This window comes from Mus caroli, unplaced genomic scaffold, assembly GCF_978045245.1.
Source record: "Mus caroli unplaced genomic scaffold, Mus_caroli_1 scaffold_11, whole genome shotgun sequence".
NCBI lineage: Eukaryota > Metazoa > Chordata > Mammalia > Rodentia > Muridae > Mus > Mus caroli.
The window spans coordinates 101,517,618-101,533,012 of record NW_028227266.1 but is presented as its reverse complement, the minus strand read 5'-3'; positions in this window follow the sequence as shown (position 1 = coordinate 101,533,012).

Below are 15,395 nucleotides of genomic sequence, written 5' to 3'. Positions count from 1 at the left end.
TCCTTGCAGACTCCTTAAGGAAAAGAAACCATGGACATACACCACTTACACTGGAAGAAACTGGTTCACACAGGATCACTCATTCCCCATATTGTTAACTGGGGAGCCAGGATTTGAACTCAGGATGCCTGATCTGTATTAGGCTGTTGACTATCCTCCCCACCCCCCACCTCCTGCCACCATTCTCCTGCAGTATAGAGCTGTCCACTCTGTCGAGTGTACCATGTGACCAATAAGATTAAAGACTCCTGACCAGCAGCTGGAATGACAGGCTAGGGCCTGGCTGCAGAGCCTTGGGTTCTGGGCCTTTTCAGGGTCATAGGGTGGAGAAACAGGAGGAAGGAGGAAATCAAGTTGAGTCAGATGGCTTGTGGAATCTCTGGCCTTTATTGAATTCTGGGAAGAGGAGGGGAAAAAAATGAGAGTGCCTATTCCAACTATGTAAGATAATCAGGGGCCCTTGACTGTTTACAGGCAGAAAAATCTCAGGCAGCCAGCACCTGCACGCCAGAGGCCAAGAATCTGTGAGACTCAGCAGCCCAGAGTGGCGCTCCAGGCTCTCTCTGGATGCCATCAGGCTAAGCGAAGGGATATTGCGGACGGGAGGGACTTCTGGTTCTTGGTTTTTGTGCTTATGGCTCCAACAGTCCCTGCAGCATTTGGTCTTGGCCCCTGCAGCTCTGACATGTGAGCCTGGCTACACATCCTCCTGAGAGAAATGGGATGAAGCCTGCCTGTCTGTCTCCTCTACCACTGTCACACCCCCATGCCGCTATACCCCGGGCTCTGTTATATTTTTCTCTGGGAACATTGGGCTATCTAGTAGACCCTCATTCCTCAGCAACCCTCTCATTTGGAGAGAAACCCTACTGGTTCAGAGCTCGACAGGAATACACAGGGGTGTGCAAGGCAGGAGTCTGCTTCTAGACACTCTAAAATCCCTACACTCTAGCTTGGACAGGACAGAGCAGGTAAAAACCACTGTAACATAAGAAACCAGAGGAGATGTCCTGTTAGGGCCGTGGGTAGATGCAGGACAGGAAGCAACAGCATGGGGTTTCCTGTTCTCTGGAATGTCGTTTGTTTATAATAATTCCAAGTGTCTGAGGCTAGGGATGTAGCTCAGCTGGTAGAGTGCTTGCCCAGCATTCAAGATGCAGAGGCAAATGAATCTCTGGGGGGTTCAAGGCCAGCCTGGTTACTAAACAAGTTTCAGGACTGTTACACACACACACACAAAACAAAAACCCTGTCTAGAATAAACAAACAAACAATCAATCATGATAATCATAGTAATAATCACAGCAAAAACAACAATAGTTCCACCATCTCGGTTGAAGTGGCGTTGAGCAACCAAATGTTTCACTCAGGCATGCATACATCTGTGGATTTAGCTAACAATCATTTATTTGTTTATAAAGTGTGTGCCCAGGGGCTGGTGATGCTACCAGGCTGATTATTTAAAGGTGTTTGAGAGTGTCTCGATGGGGTGCTCCCTCCCCAGTACAGAGCGAGTGCACATAAGAAGCATATTCTTGGGGCTGGAGAGATGGCTCCGAAGATCAGAACACTTGTTAGTCTTCTAGAGGACCAGGGTTCAGTTCCAAGCACCTACGTAGTGGCTAACAATGATCAGTAGTTCCAGTTTCAGGGGATCCAGTGCTTTCTTCTGGCCCCCTCAGGCACTGTATGGCATGCACACCGTGCACATACATGCATTCAGGCACAACACTCGTACAGACAGAAGGAAAACAAAGGAATCCTTTTTGAAAGTGGTACACTCATGTTCTATCCCATCCAGGACCTTCCTAACCTTTAGGAACCACGGTTGTGGGTAAGGATCTGTGTACAAGGGTCATGAGAAACCCGCAGGCATTTGAGGCACAAACCTCTAGATACGGTCCCCAGATTGCAGGCACGTTTGTCCAGTTGCCCTTCTGTCCTATGTTTTTGGGAAAGTATGAGGGTCATTTCTTCATTCATTCCAGTGGAAGTTTTGCATTCTGTACATGTATGAAGGGAGTGTACATGGTGGGTGTATGTGTGTAAGAGTGTGGTGTGTGTATGTGTGTGTATGTGCGTGGTGGGTATTGTGGTGGTATGCATGTATGTATGGTGTGCACATGTGCTGAATGTGTAGGTGTGTAGTGTGTGTAAGAGGGTGTGTGTTGAATGTGTATGGGTGTTGTGCTGTGTGTGTATGCATGTGGTATGTGTGAGTGTGTGAGCATGTTTGTTATGTGTGTGTGATGCATTTATGTGTGCATTAGTGTAGTGTGTATACATGTACAGGTTTATGTATTTGAGTGTGTGGTGCATTTGTGTGGGTAGGTATTTGCAGTGTATTTGTATGGTGTATGTTTATGTTTGGCTGTATGAGTATGTGGTGTGTTTCTGTGTGTATACATATCGTGTACTTGTGTGGGTATATATGTGATGTATTTCTGTGTGTGTGTATATATATATATATATATAGATAGATAGATAGATAGATAGATAGATAGATAGATAGTATATTTGTGTGGGTATGTATGGGTAGTGTATTTGTGTGGTATATGTATGAATGTTTATGTCTGCGAGAATGTGGTATATTTTTGTGTATGTATGTGTGGAGTATATTTGTGTGGTGTGTGTGTGTGCATGTGTATTTTTGTGAGTAAATGGTGTATTTATGTGTGGAGTGTGTGTGTGTGTATGTATGTATGTGTATATGTGTGTATGTATGTATGTTTATATGTGTGTTTGTATGTATGTATGTATGTATGTGTGTATATGTGTGTTTGTATGTATGTATGTATGTGTATATGTGTGTTTGTATGTATGTATGTATGTGTGTACGTGTTCATGCTCATGTATTTGCACCCTTTGCCCTACTCCCTTGAGACAGGCTCTCTCACTGAACCTGGAGCTAGACTGATGGTTAGCAAGCCTTTGGAATTGTCCTGTTGTTGCTCTCCACAGCACTGAAGTTACAGATATGCAAGAGGCGATACCTGCCTTCTACATGGGTGCCGGGGGTTCAAACGTGAATCTCTATGCTTGCTCAGCTCGCTCTCTTGCCCACTGAGCCATCTCCAGGCCCCAGGACGTTTGCACTCTCATCAGACCTTGTGTAGACATGGAGTTGCAGGTAGACCTCACCTTCTAGGTGCTCCCCTGGGAATAAAGAACAAGCGTGCCACTCCCCTTCCCTCGCTGGCTCCTGTCTGGCTCTCCTAACATCCTAAGTCCTCACTGTGAGCTGGTTAGGCTTCTCCCGCTGCCGCCGGCTTCCTCTCTCTCTCTGCTCTACTTCTCGCCTGTTCCTGACCGGCCGCTCTCTAACTGCTTCTTCTGGAATGTTCCACAGAGGTGTCCTCTGCTGGCTCTCCCCAGCTTCACTTCACCTGGCTCGTCTGTCTCGCGCATATCACCTTCTAACATTTTCTGCCTTCTCCTTTTACCAATGATCTTTCCACGGAACACAAGCCCTTGGGAGGGGAGAGGCTCATCTCCGTTTCTGGATGTCGCCCAAGCATCTAGAATACTTGTTGGTCAGTAAATATTTTCTAGATGAATTGAGCAGATAATAACACACACAGGTGAGTGGGAAGTGACCCGGTGTAGCACGGGCTGCCTTGAGAGAACGAGTAAAGTGGACGCCGAGCCCCTCCCGGCTCCGCAGCTCTGTAATTTGACTTTTGTTTTTCTTTGAAACATGCTTCGGTGTTTACAGGTATCCTGTGCGTGGAGACCACCCCTTCCGTGTATGACATCACTTCTTTTCCACGGAGAGGAGCATGTTTGGATGATGGCCAGCAGCCCAGGGAGCTCTGCCTGGCATTCCCTGGAGGGAATCATTGGTGGTCGGTCACGTAGTCAGCCAACGGCGGCCACTGCGCAACCCGGACGGCAGAGATAATGGAATTTTAGAACAATTGTAAAAATACCTAGCATGCCATCAGGGACTCTGACAACAGATTAACGAGGCTCTGGGGCTTCGGTCTTTCCTGAAAGCCAAGGGAGAAAGGGACTTGTGTTAGAAAGAGGGCCTGGTGACCTTGGATTGCTGTACTTAAGGCTATCATGAGCTACCAAGTTGAAGCCACCCCTTTGAGGCCAAAGGACAAACACATCAAAGGAGTAATCCAACCAGAGCCCTGGAAGCCAGAAAGAAACCAGCATTACTCCATCCACTGACCTTATTCATGCCAAGCATTGGTTGGGGGAAGCGGGGGTCACAGGCCTCAGTCAGACCCTGTCCTCTGTCTCCACTCTGTCCCCACCCCGATTCCCACCCCCATTTCCACTTGCCCTTCTTCTTCTGGCATCTACTCTAGAGGGTGGGGAAGTGTCCAACATAGCTGGGGAGAATGTCCCTGGGGACCCTACTGGCATGCCCCATTCCCCGGAAGGGATGGGCTTCAGGAAGGCTGATCTCAGGAGGCAGAAAGGGTGGAGGGAAGTGTGCCAATGGCACTCTTCAGGGGGGAAGGTCATCTGTCCACACTTTCTCAATAACCAGACATTCCGTGGTGTCCACGGAAGCTATTCTTCAGCAGAAGTTACAGAAAGATGCTTCATACAGGAGAACCTAAGGAAACACTGCTGACAAAGACGCTGGGCCAAAGAGGCTTTGGAGGAGGGGAGGAGGGGAGAAAAGGCAAGATATGGAATAGCTGCGTGCAAGCTGGCATTCCATTAAGAAATGAGAGAGAAGCTGGGGGGGGGTGCGCCTTAAGAGTTTGTGCGTGTGTGTGTGTGTGTGTGTGTGTGTGTGTGTGTGTGTGTGTGGCCTCCAAGCTGGCCTCGACTGTGCTATGTAGCAGAGAACGTTTTGACTCAGGTGCTGGGATTATAGGCATGAACCTCCAGTCTCTGTGTCTGTGATACTGGGGACCCAAGCCAGGTCTTTGTGCATAAAGGGCAGGCACTCTACCAACTGACTCATATCCCAGTCCCTACTCAGAGATTGCATCAAACGACCTCTGCCTCAAGCATCTCCCATAGTTCTCATGCCTGCAGATCCAAATCCAGTTCTTTGCTGCATCAAGAACAGCTCCTGTTCCTGGCTTCTCGCAGGACTGGGCTACGTGAGTGTGCTCTTTCCCCTAAATGTGGCTCTTTTCTCTCCACCTCAACTCTGCTTCTTTATCTCTCAGCTTTTTATTAAAATGATACCACATCCACAAGTCCCTTCCAAACAAACTTTAATACATGAAATGGCTTTGTTGTCTGGCAGGGTCCCAAAGACATGTCACTATAGATGATCAAGGCCTTAGGCCCTGTACGTGGAATGAAGGTATCTCTTGTGACAACTAAGGGTCAGAGGTGTTTGGCTTCCCCACTATCCTTCACCCAAGATTCTTCCAAGCCTAATTAAAAATCAGCCCCCCCTCCTCACACATAAGATGTGTATGTGTTGTGGGGAGAGCCATAGCTGTAAAGTGGGAATATAAACAGCTTGAAGTAAGAGGCCTCCAGTGCCCCACCTCTGACCTTACAGGACAGGAGGTCCTGAAGTGTGCTTCTAAGAGACAGCAGCTCCAACTGGGACAAGAGTCCATGGCCTAAAGTTTTTCTCCATGCTGTGAAAAGAGTCTGCTCAAGTTCACTGAAACCAGCATTTTCCAAGTTTACATGCCCAGGGAATCTGTTGAATATATGTGTGACAAGCATATGTCAACTATTTACATTACCCAGAGTTTGGATATTAGACAGGCTTGAACCTCCTCTGTGTCTGATGTGTTGTGTGACTTCAGTCAAATTCTTGGGTCAGTTTGAGCTCCAGACACTTACTTGCAAAATAAGTTCCTTACATGGTTAAGAAAGTGAAGTATACAGGATTGCCACTTCTGTCCCAGGAGGACAGATGAACAGCTGATAGAACTCACTCTAGTGGCTTTAAAGGTTCAGCCATGTAGGGTTGGAGAGTGGGCTCAGGGGTTAAGAGTGCTGGCTGCTCTTATGGAAGACCTGGGTTTGATCCCCAGTGATTCCTAACTGACTATAACTCCAGTCCTAGGGCACCTGATGCCCTCTTCTGGGCCCCTTGGCACTTTAGACACATGGTACATAGGCATGAATGTAAGCAAACCACTCATACACATCCAATACTCCCCCCTCTTGTGTGTGTGTGTGTCAGATTCAGTCATATCGAAAGCTCATGGGGTCAAAGCAGGAGTGAGCATTCAAGGGTATTCTCTTGAGACATGACCAGGATCCTCAATGGTAAGCCATACCCCCCCTTTATCAAATGACCACTTGGCCAAAGAGTCTTCTTTTAAACCTTGGGCGTTCCCTGAGGGTTGCCTGTCCTACCCATGCTCTCCTCACTCTAGCTGTATAGAAATTCTGCTGGTCTCTTGATCAGCCTGGTCCATTTCCTGTCCTCCCTCTCCTTCCTTATGCAGCCAACTCATCTGCACCTACTGGATGTTCTTGCACTGTGAGATCTTCTGGCTGCTCCCAGGTACCCAGCCTCAGCTCTGTGTTTCCTATAGAGTCTCTGCTTCCTCTGTCGGGCGCATCTGCTCCTATACTGTGGGTTTTATCATCTGCCTCCAGCCCCAGGGAAAACTGCCAAGAGCTGCTACAGTCTACTGTTCATGGCAGTCCAGTAGCTCCTGACAATGATGCTTGGCCTTGGGGAGATGGCTCAGCAGTTAAGAGCACCTGGCAGTCTTATAGAGGATCCAGGTTCCATTCTCAGCACCCATTGGGCAGCTCACAACCATCAGTAGCTCCAATTCCAGGGAATCCAGGGCTCTCTTATGCCCAACACAGGGATGGGGCATGCAAATTGTGCACAGACATACATGCAAGAGAGACAGCCACAAAAATGTAAAACATTTTATGGGGCTAGAAAGATGACTCAGAGGTTAAGAGCAATTGTTTTCCTCCAGAAGACCTGAGGTCAGTTCCCAATACCCACAGCTGGTGGCTCACAGCCCTCGTAGCTGTAACTCCAGGGGATTCAATGGCTCTGGCTTCTGCAGGCACCTGGATTTACATGACACTACATGCAGACACACTTCTACACATCATTAAAAATAATAAAAATATTTTAAAATAAAACATTTTAAATATAAAAAAATTGGCTTTCAAGGTGCTTCCCTGCTCCTCTCCCAACCCCCCAGGCCTGTTGCTGATGTTATTATTCTTTCTTGCTTTGGTGAGGAACTAATTGCAAACTACAGCAACCTTCAGAGCATGGTGTTACCAGTCATCAAGTCCCTGCTTTATAAAAATCTTCCTCCTAAGAGTTCAGAGGAAGTGTTATAAATCATGGCTTGGTCTTTCCATAGGAATGAAGTGAGGGGGTAGTTGAGGGGTCGGCTCAAGGAAGGAAAGGCTAGGAAGTCTCACGCTCCTGCCCTGCACATGTGCTTGGTCTCTACCAACTGGAGCTGGGCAGAGGGGCATTAAGGTGGGTCCTGGGAACTTGCACATCACTGGAGGGTGCTGAGGTAGGCAGTGGTGGAGATCCGACAGAACTTGGATCAGAAGCACAGCCAAGCCCAATCTGCCTGACAGATGATGAGGCTGGGGAGCCTTGGGTTGTTGATGAGGAGCCAAGCCTCCGGTGAGCACCCTCCTTAAAACTAGGGTGGAAGGCAGAAAGAGTCCTTGACGCAGGTATAGGGGAGGGAAGGGCCCAAAATATGGCCCTGGAGCCTTCTACCTTGGTAGGACCAGCCCAACGGGAAGCCAGGGCTTGGGAGGATCAGGCAGGGTGGGGCAGACCTACAGGCCAGACCTAGCTGCTTGAGAACCCACTATATTACTAAAGAGAATTCCATTCTAGAAAAGGTTAGAAGCTTGCTAGCCACGCAGCCTCCTCCTCCATCCTGGGATTCTGGGTTTCATTATCCTCACGGTTTACTGCCCAGTAGTCAACCTACAAGAAGAGATGTGTCTAGGGATGAAGATGCACAGGCTTCTTGCCTGCTCCTGTTCTTGGAGGCCCCTCGGCCTTCACGGGGGTTGCTGTTGGGAGTTTGAGTCAAAGGTTTTAAAGAGCGAGCACGGTGCAAGGTGTGGTGGGCTTGGAATCATGGATGGTGGGCCTGACTGCACTCCCACCTACATCTCCTCTCTAGTGTCACACATACAGCCAAGGTAGCATTCAACCCTGCTTCAACACTCTTGGCTTTCTTTGATGGTTTCGACTTCCTTTCTGGCCACACTTCTGACCCTTTTCCAGTGCCTCAAGCCCTTGAGTGCTTGTTCATGGTACTTACGGGCCAGATGTTTACTCTGACTTTCTTTTTTCCAGAACAGGAGTAGCTCTGACCTTGTCAGACCCAAAGCTGCCTACAGCTCTGCTCCTACTTGTACTCTTCCCCTACCAACCCAGCATCCAGCTGAAAGGGCCCAGGTGGCGACATTCTGACAAGCCGCAGGGACCCTGCCTATAGCTCCTGCCCACCCGATTGCAGTATCTACCAACTCTGCCAGGGCTGACTCAGGTTCCCAAGTATGGATCTTGGCCACTCAGTTCTTGGACTTTTACTGAGCCTGGATACAAGGCCTGACCATAATGAACATTCCAGTGATAGCTGGACCAGACCTCAGATCTTTTGCTCTGTGTGTGTGTGTGTGTGTGTGGTTGGTGTAGGAACACAAGTGAGAGCAGATGCTAATGTACATGCAAACATATGTGGAAGCCAAAAATCAGCCTCTTCAAACACCATCTTTTTTTTTTGAGACTAGTTTCTCTCTGGCCTAAAGCTTGCCACGTGAGCCCCCAGGAACCCACCTTTCTCAGCTTCTCCAACCCTAGGGTTACACGTACATTCCACACATAGCTCTCTCCTCCTCTTCTTCCTCCTCTCCTTCCTCCTCTTCTTTCTCCTCTTCCCTTCCCCTTCCTCCTCCTTCTCCTCTCCCCCCACCCCTGTCTCTTTTTGAGACAGGGTCTCCCTCGCTCTATAGCTCTGGCTAATCTGGAACTTGCTTTGTAGTCTAGTTGGGTCTCAAATTCATAGAGATCAGCTTGCCTTTGCATCCTGAGTGTTGGGATTAAAAACATGAATCACCATGCTTGGCTCTATGCACAACTTTTTAAACATGAGTTTTAGAGATCAAAGTCCAGGCCCCAAGTTGACAGAGCTATCTTCCCAGGCCCTACTGAGCCTTTCTATGGTTGCACAGGTCTTAGGTTCCTAGTTTACCCTTAGTCCTTTGCCCATGAGTTCCTCCTATCCAGGACCAGGACCTCCTTGTAGCTCTGGTATAATAGCTTTGATACCCTACTGGGTCCTCCTCCATCTCTGAGCTCGACACAGAGATCAAACTCTCCTGGTCTGAGCTTGCTGTGTCCTTTGGTGCTTTCCTGCAATTCTGTACTCTGGTCTAAGGAATTCCTTGGTTCTATCAGCCACTAGCTTTCTGGAAAGTTCTGAAGCCATTTATTTGCTAGCAACTCTTAACTGCCAGCCTCTACCCAATGCCAGGACTAGGCTGGAGCTGGGTCTGCCACAGGAACAAGGAAGATCTTGTCCTCAGGGCTATCACAGTCTGGTTTCAAACATTTTGGGGCATCATACTGCCTCTTATTGCAGAAGCTGAACCCGGTGCCTTGTGGGTTGGATGGGCAAACAGGGCCATATCCAGGAAGATGGAACTGAATCTTCGCCGCCTTTCTGGCTATGTGCATTTCACGCCTCACCTGTTCACACTGCCTCACGGTGGCATCTGTGTTGTCCTTGGTCTTTAACAATGCCTCTGAGTACATGTGTCCTGGTAATCCCTTTGCATTGAGCTAACCTCGTTCTCTTATGCTCCCTTCTAATCATTCGATTCTTTGGCTGCTTTAGATGAAGGGTCCTTCTGCCTGGTTCATTAAGTCCTTACTCTGGTGTCTGTCACTCTGCAATTACTTAAGAAAACAAGATCTTATTTTTCATGTGATGAAAAATAGGATAAGTCTGTAAAAACAAACAACAAACGAACAGAAAGATAACTCAGCAGTTACGAGTCCTTTCTGCTTCTGCACAGGGCAGGCTCACAACCATCTGTATGTAACTCTAGTTCTAGGGATTCAAAGTTCTCTCTGACCTCCACAGGCTCTAGGCATACATGTGGTATGCAGACATACATGCAGATAAAACACACGTATACAGAAAGTAAAAGAAAACAAAACCCACAAGACTTTTCAGGTCTTGGCTACAAGGTGACGAGAGAGAGAGAGAGAGAGACAGACAGACAGACAGAGACAGACAGAGACAGAGAGAGACACGGAGAGACACGGAGAGAGACACAGAGAGAGAGAGACAGACAGACAGGAAAAAGAAACAGCGATCACGTCAAAAAGGGCCTCAACCTTGTGCAGTGATGTTGACCCGTGTGTGCCCAAGGACGAGGCCATGAAGTTGTTCGTCATTCAGAGGACTGTAGAGGTCGCAGCAATCAGGGATGTTTGCAAAGCAAGCGCCTTCAATGGGGGTGTGCTTCCCAAGCTCTGTGTCAAGCTGCACTGCTTCCTGAGCTGCGCCAATCACAGCGAGGTGGTCAGAATCCATCTCACGCAGCTCTGTAGGACGGAACCGACAACTGTTTAGACTGTTGGTGCTGCCCCACGACCTCCACAAGAGCTACTGCCCTCATAAGCCAGAAGAAAAAAAAATCTGGGGAAAATCAAATGGAAACAAGAGCAAACCCAAGCCAAACTGAAACAAGAAAACCAAAGCATAAAATGATCCGCTATTCTTCTCTACCTGAGCCCCAGTCCATGAGGACACCCCAGTTCCAAGCAAGGCACTGTCTTTCCATTTTCTGCACCCTCACAGAAGCTAGCAAGGCTTTTCTGAACCATTCTAGTCTCTAAGCTGAGAATGTAGCTGTGCGTAAGGCCCAGGATTGATCCTCAGAATCCCCCCAAAAATGGCTATGAGGGCACACACCTGTAACCCCAGCATACAGGAGGCTGAGCAAGAAGATCAGGCATTCAAGGTCATCCCTAGCTACTTGGAGAATCAGGAGCTAATCTGGGCTACATGAGACCCTATTTGGTTTGATTTTGTTAAGAAATAAATGAAGGCTGGAGAGATGGCTCAGCGGTTAAGAGCACTGACTGCTCCCCCAGAGGTCCTGAGTTCAAATCCCAGCAACCATATGGTTACTCACAACCATCCGTAATGAGATCTGACACCCTCTTCTGGTGTGGCTGAAGACAGCTACAGTGTACTTAGATATTATGATAATAAATAAATCTTTGGGTCTAAGCGAGCCAGGTTGACCAGGGCAAGCAGGGGGGACTGAAGCCAACAGAGGTCCTGAATTCAATTCTCAGCAACCACATGATGGCTCAACCATCTGTACAGCTACAGTGTACTCATATACATAAAAATAAATAAATAAATCTTAAAAAAGAGAGAGAGGGAAAGAAAAGAAAGTCCCAGAGTGAGCAGGGAAAGGCCTGGAGTGAAGGGAGGGGCAGGGGCAGAGCGAGTGGGTCTGGAGCAAAAGGGAGAAAGGGAAGGGGGAAGAGAAAGAAACGAATAAAAATAAAAACAGAACATTTCCTGTCTCTTGTGAGACTTCTCACTTTGAATTTCACCACTGCCAAAGAGACTCATCCACAGACTTAAGGCATTCCCTCCACAAGGCCTTTGCAGCCTCCCCTGAGTTCAGCATGTCCTTTCTGAGTGACAGCTCCTTTCACACTCCCAGCCTGTTCTTTCTTCAGGGGAAAGGACTCACGATGTCTCTGCTGTGTGTCTAGGGCAGGCCAGGTTGAATTGCTCAATAAACGTTGAACAAACCAACTGTCTTAGTGAAAATTCCTTTCACTGCAAGTTTATGTTAAGTGGAAGTTTCTTTAGAAAAAGCCTTCAGAAACAGCTGGGAGCTGGCCTGACCCAGCCCCAGGATTCAGTGGCCTCTTCCGTTCCTGTTCTGGTTCCTCCCCAGGATGGAGAGACACATAACCAGTTAGAGGTTCCTGGTTCTAAAACCTCCCGTACTTTGACCATTCACACTGAGAAACCTTAGGGAAGGAGCTAGGGATGTGGTCCAGTGGTAGATGGTGTGCAGGAATCCCTGAGATCAGATCAGTCCCCATCTTAGGGGAATGCAAAAAAAAAAAAGTAAAAGAAAAGAAAAGAAAGTAAGGAAGGTAGGACACATGAGTGAAAGACAGAAAGAAAAGAAAAGTCAGGCAGAAGAATGACTCAGGGGTAAACCAGAGTTCACTCCAGGTTTACCTGGTGTGGCTGCTCACAAGGGACTCTGAATCCAGCGTGTTCCTCTAGATCTATGGGATCTGCCCTCATGCACACACTCCTCCGCCAGCACATATATACCTAATTTTAAAAATGAAAGACACTTCAGCCAATAAGAATTAAAGTTAAATTTTTATTTTTTATTTTTTTGGTTTTTTTCAAGACAGGGTTTCTCTGTGTAGCCCTGGCTGTCCTGGAACTCACTCTATAGACCAGGCTGACCTCGAACTCAGAAATCCGCCTGCCTCTGCCTCTGCCTCTGCCTCCCAAGTGCTGGGATTAAAGGCGTGTGCCACCACTGCTCGGCAGAATTAAATTTTAATATAATTAAAAAGAAAGTTTTAACCTCAGGAGAGAAATGTAAGATCCACAGTGGAAAGGATAACTAAGAAGATGGCGTTCTCATTCAAAGCTCAGGCTTGAGAGGATTGGCAGAGGATGAAGAAGGCAGAGAAAAGTCCTAGGAAGAGTATGTTGCTCTCGGCAGACAAGGTTGACCATTGCATGCATGCATGCATGCATGAGCGAGCCAGGGGCTGTGTGGTCCTCAGAGATGATTGCAGCATTGGCAAAGCATTCTTGGTTCTTATGAAAGCTCCGAGAGCCCACATTTCACAGATGAGGAAACAGGCTCAAAGTCACACAGTGAATAGTACAGCCAGGACTTCACCTCCTATGACATCCGATATATACCCCCAGGGCTTTCCCTCCTACTTCAGTGTGGCCTGCCAGAGCTCTGCGGAGCAGTCACTGGGGAAAGGGGCAGAGTGCTCACCCAGCAGGAAGGGAGGGACAGGGGACTCTGCCAAGGAGTAACTCCAGTCTAATTTCCCTACCAGCTCTTGTCATAAAATATCTTGCCTCAGCGAACATTGCATATGAATCTGAGCTGTTTCTTCAGGGTTTGAGGTTGTGCCATCTTTGCTTTATACTTAAATTATGATCCTAGTCTCTGATTGGGGCCACCAGGGGCCTAGGGCATGGGAGTCATGCTCTCTGCCATTCACAATGGAGATCATTTGTAAAGATGGCTCAGTACTTCCACTACTGCCATATGCAGGCCCCTTTGTAATCTTCCTCTGCCACTTCTACAGAGTTGAGTCTTTTGAATTTGAACTTGCCTTGCTTTCATGAACCATAAAAACCTACAGCAGCCCAGTCAGGCTGGAAGGGTCAGCAGGCACGGAAGCGTATGCTTTTATCCTCTGTCTAGCTGTGTGTGCATAGGCCTCATCTGATCCACCAGGAGAGCCTGAGAGGCTGTGAAGGAGACACACGCTCACACACACACACACACACACACACACACACACACACACACACACACACACCAAACAAACAAACAAACAAACAAATAAAAAAACCCATGCTAATGACCTCAGGAGAAATCAGCAAAACTTTCCAGCTGAGCCCAGCCCTAACTGTTGAGTCCTGAATTGTGAGTAGATACAATGTTACTTTAAACAGCTTCTTACGTTTTTGAGACACACCATAGGCAGTGATAGAAAATGGGTATCGGTGGTAGATTGGGTTAGATTAGATTAGATTAGATTAGATATTCAGGACCTAAACCCCTTTACCTGTAGAGTATAACTTATTTGGAAACAGCTTCAACGGTGTAATTAAGCTGGGCAGTGGTGGCGCACGCCTTTAGTCCCAGCACTTGGGAGGCAGAGGCAGGCAGATTTCTGAGTTCAAGGCCAGAGTGAGTTCCAGGACAGCCAGGGCTATACAGAGAAACCCTGTCTTGAAAAACCAAAAAAACAAGCAAACAAAACAAAACAATACCAACAAAAAAACCCAAACCAAAACAAAACAAAACAAAGGTATAATCAAAATCAGATGACATCTGAGCGGTGGCCATCCCTAAGTTTGTAGAGCATTGTTCCCAATATGCACAAAGCCTTGGGCTCTGTCCCCAGCACCACATAAACTCAACATGGTGCAATGTACCTGTAAGTCCAAGGTTCAGGAGGTGGAGATCTGAGGAGCAAAAGTTCAAAGGTCATCTTTGACAGTATAGTCAGTTCAAAGCCTAGGCTATGTGAGACTCAAGAAGAAGAGGAGGAGAGGAAGAAGAAAGAATCAGATATGGCCATACTGGATTAGAAAGAGCATATGAAGAAGATTTAGATCTAGAAACACAGAGGTAGGGGTGGACGTGTTTCGGTTATAAGAAAGGAATACTAAAATTGCCAAGAGCTTCTAGAGCAGTGCTTCTCAACCTGTGGGCTGAGATCTCCTGGAGTTCGATCCTTTCACACGGGTCTCCTAAAACCATAGGAAGACACAGATATTAATATTATAATTCAGGAATAACAGGAACAAATTACAGTTATGCAATAGCAACAAAATTAATCTTATGGTTCGGGGGTCACTACAACATGAGGAACTGTGTTAAAGGGTCACAGCATTAGGAAGGTTGAGAGCCACAGTGCTAGAAGCTCAGAAGAGGCAAGAAGACGTCTCCCACAACACATTCAGAGTGGTGTACCCTGGACTACAATCTTAGCCTCAGAAGGCTCCAGAACTGTGAGAGGAAAAACTCCTGTGAACCACACAACAAATGGCCGTGAGTTCCGACCTCCTGGGAACAGATGTGCCAGGTTAGAAGATGTGCTCAGGAAACATAAGCTGCCTGGGTCACAGAGCTGAGAAATGGAGGGGGATTACTGCCTCCATTCAGTACTGTGTCCCTGCGCTGCCTGTGGCTATCCTGCATCCTGGTACCAGTTTGCCGAGCTCACACTCTTGCATCGGCTGCCTGCCCCACAGAGACTGGCTCCAGGTCTGTGTGTAGGGACCCAGGTGCAGCACAAAGGGTTTGTTTTGTTTTGTTTTTTTAAGACCAAAATAAAGATCACGTTTGACTATTTCTTTCAGTGACAGCCACTGTCCCCAGTTCATTTCTGAATCTTTTTTTTTTTTTTTTCTTTTTGAGATAGGGTTTCTCGGTGTAGCTTTGGCTGTTCTAGAACTCGTTCTGTAGACCAGGCTGGCCTCGAACTCACAGAGATTTCCCTGCCTCTGCCTCCTGAGTGCTGAGATTAAAGGTGAATGAGACCCTCTTCTTTATGTTCTTTTTATTTAAGCAAATATTGGCATAGGTATTTTTGCTTTTGTTTACTTTTAAATTGTAATTAATTAAGCAATTACGTTTGAGACTGGTCTTGCTTTGCGGCTCTGATT